Source organism: Coenobita brevimanus, chromosome 83 (assembly GCF_032717465.1).
Source record: "Coenobita brevimanus isolate Jiangsu-jjx chromosome 83, ASM3271746v2, whole genome shotgun sequence".
Taxonomy (NCBI): Eukaryota; Metazoa; Arthropoda; class Malacostraca; order Decapoda; family Coenobitidae; genus Coenobita; species Coenobita brevimanus.
Window position 1 is genome coordinate 1,565,001 of NC_137036.1, and position 10,112 is coordinate 1,575,112.

Genomic DNA, 10,112 nt, shown 5'->3' on the forward strand with positions numbered 1-10,112 from the left:
GTGTAGGTGATTGTGTGCAATGCAGTCTTGCATAATGTGCTTAATAGTATGGGGTGCTGTGTTGCAGATTGTGTGCAATGCAGTCTTGCATAATGTGCTTAATAGTATGGGGTGCTGTGTTGCAGATTGTGTGCAATGCAGTCTTGCATAATGTGCTTAGTAGTATGGGGTGCTGTGTTGCAGATTGTGTGCAATGCAGTCTTGCATAATGTGCTTAATAGTATGGGGTGCTGTGTTGCAGATTGTGTGCAGTGCAGTCTTGCATAATGTGCTTAATAGTATGGGGTGCTGTGTTGCAGATTGTGTGCAATGCAGTCTTGCATAATGTGCTTAATAGTATGGGGTGCTGTGTTGCAGATTGTGTGCAATGCAGTCTTGCATAATGTGCTTAATAGTATGGGGTGGTGTGTTGCAGATTGTGTGCAATGCAGTCTTGCATAATGTGCTTAATAGTATGGGGTGCTGTGTTGCAGATTGTGTGCAATGCAGTCTTGCATAATGTGCTTAATAGTATGGGGTGCTGTGTTGCATCCTGGACAGGCATCAGTGACGGAGTCATCCAGCCTCTTCTGGTAACTCAAGAGGGCTGGATGGTGCCCACATCTCAGCCTGGCCAGGCGGACCCTGTCCTCACGAGGGAGATAGGATTCAGAAGGGTGGATGTCAGGAGGCCGTGCATGCAGCTGTGTGTTGTCTTTAAGTGACTGAATGGAGCGGCGAGTGATCTGAGTGTGGATATGCTTCTGGAACCTGGTCTGAGGTGGGCGAGGGGGGAGAGATGACAGTATTTGTATATGATATCATGTGCTGGGTGTTGTTTTGATGTTCCTTGGTGTGTGTGGATGTGCTGCCATATAGTGTAGTGGATGGTGTGGGTTTGTGGAGGCTGCGGCAAGAAACTGGGTGCCTCTCATGTCTAGGTGATCCTTGACTTTGAGGACTTTGGTTTCTTGATGTAGGTGGTCTGTGGGTGTAGTAGCTGTGCAGCCTGTGATTATTTTTAGGGCCTTGTTCTGTATGGTAACGTTGTAACATGTACTGCTGTAACGCTGGAATATGTACTACTGTAACGCTATAATAATTATGTACTATAACGCTTTGTAATATGTGAAATATGTACTGCTGTAACACTGTAAAATGTACTACTGGTGGCTATAATATGTACTACTGTAACACTTTGTAATATGTACTAAATCTTGTAATTTCTAGAATATAAACCATAAACTTCTCTAGGGACCTTCATCGTCAATTTTATGGTTGTATGTCGTAATGTGGGATTACTGGCGACTTATCCTAGCTGTATGCACTGACCCACGTGTTGTTGATGGGTGTTTGGTGGAGTTGTTTTTGTTTTGTTAATAGATTTTGTTTTTAATACATACATGCAGAAATATATATATATATATATATTAATAGATTTTGTTTTTAATACATACATGCAGATATATATTCACACACACACACACACGTTTCTTTGGAGAGAGAGAGAGAGAGAGAGAGAGAGTCTGTGTACGTGTGTGTTTTTTAATGCAAATCTCGAATGAAACTACGAATACTCGTGTGTAATTCACTTGGTCGGTCAGGATCACTTGATGGTCGTGATCGTCAGCATTTTACCCTTCCGGAAGGGAGCTGAGAGCTCATATAGTCCGATCTAAGGGCAAGGCTGTGACCTTCACACACCCACACACCCGTCCCCTTGCTCGAGGGGGACAGTAACCACCCACTTCGTCAGTGAAACTTTTCGCAACCTGAGCGAGGCGCGAACTCCCGTCTACCAGATGGCAAGCGGGAACGTTACCACTGCACCAGCGAGCGGTGTGTATGTGTGTGTGTGTGTGTGTGTGTACAGGCCTATATGTAAATAGTACATGATGAGATGAGGAGAATATTTAAGTTTACCCCAAGAATCTAAGGTTTTCTTTCAGACTCTTCTATTAAAAACCTCTTGTCAAATGTCCATAATTCAATCATTCTCAAACTGGGCGCCATGTTGCGTTTTCAGGCGCCATGTTGCATTTTCAGGGGCTGTGTTGCATTTTCAGGGGCTGTGTTGCATTTTCAGGGGGCCATGTTGCATTTTCAGGGGGCTGTGTTATATTTCCGGGGGCTATGTTGCATTTTCAGGGGCCCATGTTATAATTCCGTTGGCTATGTTGCATTTTCAGGGGCTGTATTGCATCAGGGCTATGGGGTAATCTGAAGTTCCTGATGTCCCTTTTGCCTAATTTTTAAATCATTTTCCTGAGGCAGTAATGGTGAGGATCGAATTACTTTTTCTTCCTGTCAAACCTTCTTCAGTAGAGCATACCATGAGGCAGTGCAAGATCAGTTACTCAAACGTCAAAGTAATTTCTCATAAACGTTATCGTACGGAAGAATAGGAATAGGAATAATTCAAATCTAGCGCCGGGCATCAAAGACCATATGGCACTGAGGTTAGAAAAGAAAGATGCAGTCAAACAGGGTATGGAAGTCGCTGTAAATGATGAAATTGCTCTAAAATCCAGAAATAGATTAAAAGAAAAGAACACGAACGGGAAACGTCTCGAAAAGGAACGGAGAAGCGATAAACAAACTACAGACGAGGTAAAAAGAAAATTACGGGATAAAAAAACATCAAACGTGCCTCAGAAAAGATTTGTAACTCACTTAACACATCTAAAATTGAGGGGCGACCAAGATCAATAAAAAATGAAGCACTGACGACGGGTAGCCCCATAAAGAGGGAAGTCTAAAAGTATATGGGAAACAGACAAGGGAGTGCCAAAGATGAGACGGGTTTGGCCAATTCGTAGACGGCCAACTCAGTCTCCCAGCGGCGGTTTCGATGACGGGCTATGGTACGGAAGGGTTTGGCAGAGTTTGGCCTCTCTGGGTGTTCCTTTCATTCTCGTCTACCTTTCCCTGCAAAATATACGGTATATATATATTTTTTCAAGCCTGTTGTCATCAAATCGAAAAAGCATGCCCGGCTTCATTATGTAATATGATCTTTTCTGTACCTTTTCTGTCTTTAATAGGCTACCCCACATAACACCAATAATACAATGTCAACCATACCAAGTTGTTGTAATCTCAAACCCAACATGCTCGTTCGAGTGATGTTTTGTGTGCTTCAAAAGTAAGGGCCACAGATGTTATGTAAGTGATATAAGTGTGGGGGAATGGATATCGTAGTAAGTGCCGGGGAGCGGGGAGCACTGATATGTTAGCGTATTTACACGGTGGATCACAGAACGAAAAGTATGAGAACTACTGCACTGACCTGACAAATATTACTTTCGTCTCAGTTGAAGGCCAAGTGTAGTCAGGTTGGAGGTTTGATTTGACTTGCAGGGAGGCTTTTTCCTACTTCTTAACCAAGATTCAGTGAATTTCATGAAACCATGACTTAGTATTCAGTTTGTGTGAGTGGTCCATTTCCGTCAGATGAAAATAAAATGCCCGCGACCGGACCTTCCGCCCCGCCACCCCCCACACCACCACCGGGCCACCACCACCCCACCACCCGAGGAGGAGATAACGGTCAGGTTAGTGACCCGGGACAAGAGGGTCATCCGACCACCTCTGACCTGGGCCCCTTCTCCCCGCAACTACCTCAACACCAGGTGAGCCCAGACCCGCAACAAGTTATACGGCGGGTTAACCCTCGACAGCAGTGGGGTGGGACTGATACGTCAGTCCCTCGTAGTCTTGTGGTGACGACCACAACTTCACCCCAACGGGACAGGAGGTCCCTAGGTGAGCCACGGGGTGTTTACACCTACTGCCACCGCGAGCCACGGGGAAGTCCCTTCCTCTGCCGCAGTAACCCAGGTGAGCCACGAGGGGCTTGTATCCTCTGCCACCGTGAGCCACGAGGGCGTAATACCCTCTGCCACTACCAGGACAGGAGGTCCTTTGACGAGGGAGGAGAACCCTCTATAACAAATAGGGCAGGAGGCCCAATAGTGGATTGTACGGGGCTCACGCCCCTAGCCACTCTAAGGGTAAGAGACCCTCACACACCGCCACAAGTGGGTCCCAGGACCAATCAACCTGGTGCCACGGCAGTTGTAAAGACAAGAGAGAGAGTCGCCTCTGTGCTACCCTCCATAAGTGTAAGAGAGACCACGGCCTCCGTGTGTCCTCTAGAGCCAGCTAACTCCTGCAGGAGTAGCCGGATACCACCCGGGGGAGTTGCCCCTAAAGTGTCACCTGAACAGAGGCCTGGTCCCAGTCGGGACCTACCTCCTACCCCCGGGAAATTCTTGTCTTCCCCAGGTACCAGCGGGAGACGAGGCCGCAGCCCACACCTGACGGCGCGTCCCCCGGTAGACTTCCGCAGTCCTCGGACCCCTAGGCGAGCCCGGCAACCCGTCAACGCCGACCTCCCCCTGCCACAGACCCTACGACGTCAGGCCCGTCTGCTACACCCTCCCCATACATGCTCCCCCTATTCCCAGGCGGTGGATGATTGACTGCAGGAAATGGGCAACTCCAGTCTGCAGTCCAGATTCACGCCCAGAGGAGCCCGGACTCCCAGTATGGCTCTTGGCCTTCCCCCTCTACCTCCCCCCCCCCCCCATGCTATGGGTTGGCCCTACCACCACTATCACCATTTTAGACTGGTTACTGCTCCATTAACGATCATTTTGCTCTTTTCAGTTTAACCTGGCCTACACTTGTCATCTTTCCATCTTAAATACCGAGTTGTAGCAGCAGATTAACACTAGAATATAATGCTTGTCATGAAGTGCTGTATAAAGGATGTACTGTAGGGTAATAGTCTAGCACCCTTTTCCTGCCACTGAGCTTCGATAAATAGGCTGTAAAAGGAGGCCAGTATGATATAAAAATAATGTGGTTTACAAGATTGATTTTTTTTTTTTTTTTTTTCCCTTGCATAAGTGATTTGGGTACAGTCCACAGACTGTGTATGGCACAAGCGAAGAAAATAGTATAGTAACCCCAAGATAAGCTAAAAGAAACGATGCCACAGACTCAAGTGGTTAACATTTAAATCAAGAAATACTTTACATACATCTCTATTTAATTTTCACTTTAATTATTAAAAAAAAAAAAAAACTGATGATTATACTCATGAAACTCTACTTACAATTTAGCATTTATAAGTAAATGCTCTTGTGTGACGTCACAGGGGCGTAATGGGAGAAGTTAAAAGACTGGGAAGGTGAGTTAATATTATATTCTTTAAATACTATGTTTCTCTTACAGTTATTATGGCAATTATCATTCTTATCTAATCATTATTGTCTGGTGCCATTATTGAGCAGTGGGTTTAATTACATAAGGGTGTATTTATTAGTTATACGGAGGATATATGACGATGTATCTTCCCAGGTGACCAAGATGTCCCTTTAAACCAGGTAGGCCAGGGTGATGTTTAAATCTTCACATAGACTTGCCATCCATATTAATTTTGAAGACTGAATATGATGCCGTGAGTGGCCAAGCATCGGAGTTGAATTAAGGAAGGAAAAAATACCGGGATGTTAGTTAATAATGGGTATTGTGGACCTTTAAATTTGACAGTAAACCCGGGAAGCCTTTTAAAGGGCCACATACACGCCCAGGCCCACCGATGCATTTGTAGAATTTGTCCACAGTGGTTTTAAGTGTGTAACCTGTTTTGTATATATTGTGGTGTAATTCAGTCTTTTTAATACTGATTTTCATTGTAAATAGCAGTTTTCATAATGTGGCTGTATTAACTATGGCGATCATAATACTGTAGGCTACATCAGGGTAACAAGTGGCATTAACCTCGTTTTTATTCATGTTTCCCCAACACCTGGACACAATGGTGGACGCTTACTAAAAGCTGTGCAACTGGACCTAAATTAATTTGATTTTCCGTTTCATCATTTTTTATTGCTACTGTTGGTTCGGTTAGGTTTGTGTGGATATATTTTGTTAGATTTATTTTGGTAATGTATGTATAGGTTATGAATATGGGAGGTTAGGCTAAAGTCCCCATCACACATTCCATAATCGAACCACAACAGCGCCACTAATTCAGTTATTGGCACTGTCGTGACATTTGACCATGATAAAGGCCGATAACAGGCAGTGTCACGATGGCTGTAAGTATGTGTCATGATGGTGGTAAGATGTCACGATGGAGTCATGACAGCTGTAAGACTGAGTCATGATTGGCAGATTTTCAAATTTTTAACGGTCATTTTGTCATCACGATCACCACAATAGTGCCAAGACAGAGTCACGAGCCATGAATGTACCACAATAGCTTCAAGAGGTATGCCCACAGACCCCCCTCCCCCCAGCATTCGAGCTCGATCGAAGAGACGCTTGGTCCAGTCCTGTCCCAGCCACCAACAGCCTGTTGAGCAGTGCTTGACCATCTATCTATCTATCCAGTGCCAGACGCCTCAATCCCGTTTGGGGTGGCCACAAACAAATCGCCTCCAAGTCACCCTGTCCCCCGCCATTTCACTGCCCTGCTCCCAACCCACACCCCCCTCTCTCATATACCTCTCCACCCCATCCCTCCATCTCATCCTCGGCCTCCCCCTCCCTCTTCCCCCCTCCACCTCACTCACATACACTCTCTTCGTCAGTCTTTCACCCTCCATCCTCTCCACATTGCCAAACCACCTCAGTGTGTTCCTCGTAACGCTTCCTACCACATCTACATCCACACCACAATGCTTGACCATAACTGAGATAAATATAAGTCAGGGTGAATGAATGATAACTCCTCTAAAATACATTTTGTCTTTCTCGAGTGGTGACCGACATGCTTGCCTTGATGCATGTTTCACAATTACTACTTATATATCAGGAAATGTGTATGGATTTTATGATTAAATAAGGTTTTTACTGTCAGGTGCTCATGGTGCATTGTGTGTATTTCATTACCTGTCCTACATTTTGGTGTCTTCTGACGACCATGCCGCTGAAACTGAAGCGTGACTCACTCGTAACATTTTTTTTTTTTTTGTCACAACAGAGTCACAAAAGGACCAACGACGGCCATGACAGAGTCATGTAGCTGCAACAAAGATCACAATAGGGTCACGTAAGACATACAATAACACTGCGTGGGGTACAAAAATCGGGATCTCCATGATAAATTAATGCGTGCAAAATTTATCATGGTCTTGACCAAGTGCATCACAAGTGTCATGATCGATCACGATAGACCCCGAATCAGGACCATGATGCCGCTACGAATTGAATTAGTGGCGCTGTCGTGGTTTGATTCTGGAATGTGTGACGGGGGCTTAATACAACTACTGTACAGTAATAAATATTGGTTGGTTTGAGTACATGTTAGAGAGTCTGCCATTACAGTTGAGAAAGAAACATTAGTGATAGGGGTGGTAAACACTTGCCCTTGAGACACACACTGACACCAAGCTGTATGTGGACCTGCTCTGATATACCAGGCATCCCCGTGTGAAGTGTAAGTTCATTCCCCTCAGGAGTACCGCCTGCAGAGGGTCCCCAATGTCTGGTAAAAAATCTGGCACATAGTGCGTGTGGCGTGCATGCAATTACATGCAGACCTTGAGGTACGATGCCCCTAGATGCAATACCCTGGCTTAGCAATGGAGGTAGAAATACCACCCTACCCTGCTGAACGATGGCCAAACCCCGGTATAATGATGATGATTTTTTTTTTGGTACCAATTTTGATTACATTTTAGACAAATTTTGTGTTTAGGTTGATCTATAAAATGTTTTTAGTCTTAGATTTGTGTTATAGTCACAGGTTGGGTGAACATTGCCATACTGGGGTACAGTTTACTAAGTTTGATTTTTTCCAGACTTATTTTTGATGAGTTTCATAAGTCATTTTTGGGTTTAGGTGAGTTATAAACTGCTTTTAGGCTTAGTTTAGCATGTTTTAAACCTGTTTGGGGGTTTAGGTTAGCAAGAAACTTGTTTTTGGACTTATTTGGTTGGGTTTAGGATTTCTTTGGGGGACTCCCATGGCTCAAAAATGCATCCCAATATTTTACATGTTATATCTACCCCAAGATACAATACCCCACCTAGTGTTGGGTTTTTACTTAACCAGTTGCATCGTTAAACTGGGGTATGGCTGTATAATTTACACCAGTGTCATCGGCTCTTTGTTCTGTGTCTTTTGATGTATGGCACATGGAAATCTGAGGGAGTCAAATGTGGCCAGACACACACAGACAACGCTTAGGCTATTCACATTGTATTATCAATGAGAAAATTAAGGAAATATGCTGTAAATGATTTTGTTCCAATCTGAAGGCTTATGTCCCCCATTTGACCCTTCAGATGGGGGATGGAAAAAGAGAGTGGAGCAGTATGTTGATGAAAGAGAAGGAAGAGGAAGAAGAAATAGTGAGAAAGGTATGTGAGGATGAGGTAGCCTGGAGGCGAATCTGATATGGCCATCCTCTGTATGGGGTTTCCCAGGAGAGAGTGAGGTGTTGGAGATGATGATAACGATTAACTTGGTGATGGTAAAAGAGAAGGAAAAGGAAGAGAAGTGTTTGAGGGAGTGAAAGAGGTATGTAGGGGGTTCCCAGGAAGGAGCAGAGTATTAGATATGATGATTAAATTGGTGATGGATGTGTAGTTCATTCATTCATTCATTGCCAGACGCCATGTATCCCAAACGGGGGACTAGGATTGTCACAGAAAAGTTGGGAGGAAGGATGGGACTTGAATATATTGGTGTTGTGATGAGGAGAGGAAGATTGAGATGGTTTGGACATGACATGAAGGTAAGAAGTGTGAAAACTGGGGGTAGGGTTGCAAGAGGCAGACCAAAAAAGATTGGGGATGAGGTCATAGAGTGTGACCTGAGGGATAAGGAACTGAACAGGGAGGCTGCAAGAGATCAAGCAGCATGGACAGTTGCCATTAGGTGACCAGGGTTGACGTATGCAGGCATGATGGAGCATTTTTAAACAATGTAGATACCATACTGTGGAGTAGGTAAGAGGAAAGAGTTCCTCATGCCATATTTTCTTGGTATTTCAGCCCGCAGCAGAACAGACAGAACCTGAACTAAGTAGAAGTGGACGTCTTGTTTCTAACCTGAGAGTTCCTGTACAAAGGTGATGATACCTGTAGACAACTTTGTGCCAACACCCCAGGACACACACACAAGCATGGACACAGTTATGGCTAAAGGAATAACTGTATTTGCACAGTAAGGTTAGTTGTTCATTACTGTATATGTGGCTGGTGCTGAGTGACATTATTTTTTAGTTAACATTTGTACAGTGTGCATTAGGAGAAGTACACTGAGGTGGTTTGGACATGTGGAGAGAATGGAGAATGAAAGACTGACTAAGAGGGTGTATGTAGGTGAGGTGGAGGGAGGGAGAGGGAGGGGTAGACCGAGGATGAGGTGGAGGGATGGAGTTGAGAGGTATATGAGGGAGGGGGGGGTGAGTTGGGGGGAGGGGAGTCAAATGGTGGGTGACAGAGTGACTTGGAGGCGTTTTGTCTGCGGCCACCCTTTGCGGGATTAGGGCGTCGGGCTATAGATAGATAGATAGATAGCATTTCCCTCTGCCTTTGACCTCCTGTCTTTTAAACACAATCTGTTCATGGGTAGATTGAGATGGTTTGGGTATGCTGATAGGATGGAGAATGGCATTAGGTGTGAAAGTTGAGAAGAGTGAACATTGGGGGTAGGATTGCAAGAGGCAGACCAAGAAAGACCTGGGATGAGGTCAGGGATATGAGACTGAAGAGAGAGGCTACCAGTGATCAAGCAGCATGCAGACCTGGCATTAGGTGACCAAGGCCAGTGTATGCAAGCATGTTAGAGCCTTTATAAACAATACATATTTATACGAATGGTTCTGATGTTACACACCAGCATTCAGAATGTGGAGATGGCAGTTTGTCTTGGTTAGAACAAAAGCAGTTTATTAATAGTTTCAACCCCAGGCTTATATTAATATGAACCCAGTGGACTACAGGCAGAAGTTGCCCTCCTCCTGCTGTCCACCATTCTTGTTTAAAGGGATCAAGAAGGAGTTTAGGGACACTTGTTGAACCAGGCAAGTGATCCACTCAGTTACATTGATGCCACCACATGAAGGCATCCATTGCCAGCACCATGCTCCTGTTAGTAGAGGTAATAA

General features: G+C 44.8%; 1 protein-coding gene across 1 annotated transcript in view; it reads left to right on the plus strand.

Annotated features, from left to right (window-relative positions):
• The window catches only part of LOC145409816 (uncharacterized), a 32,958-nt gene extending 23,945 nt beyond the window's left edge, over positions 1-9,013 (plus strand). Inside the window, exon 14 of the mRNA XM_080280123.1 lies at positions 8,995-9,013. The gene's annotated coding sequence lies outside the window, so the exon portion shown is untranslated. The remainder of the gene's footprint in view (positions 1-8,994) is intronic.
• Positions 9,014-10,112: the final 1,099 nt, after the last annotated feature.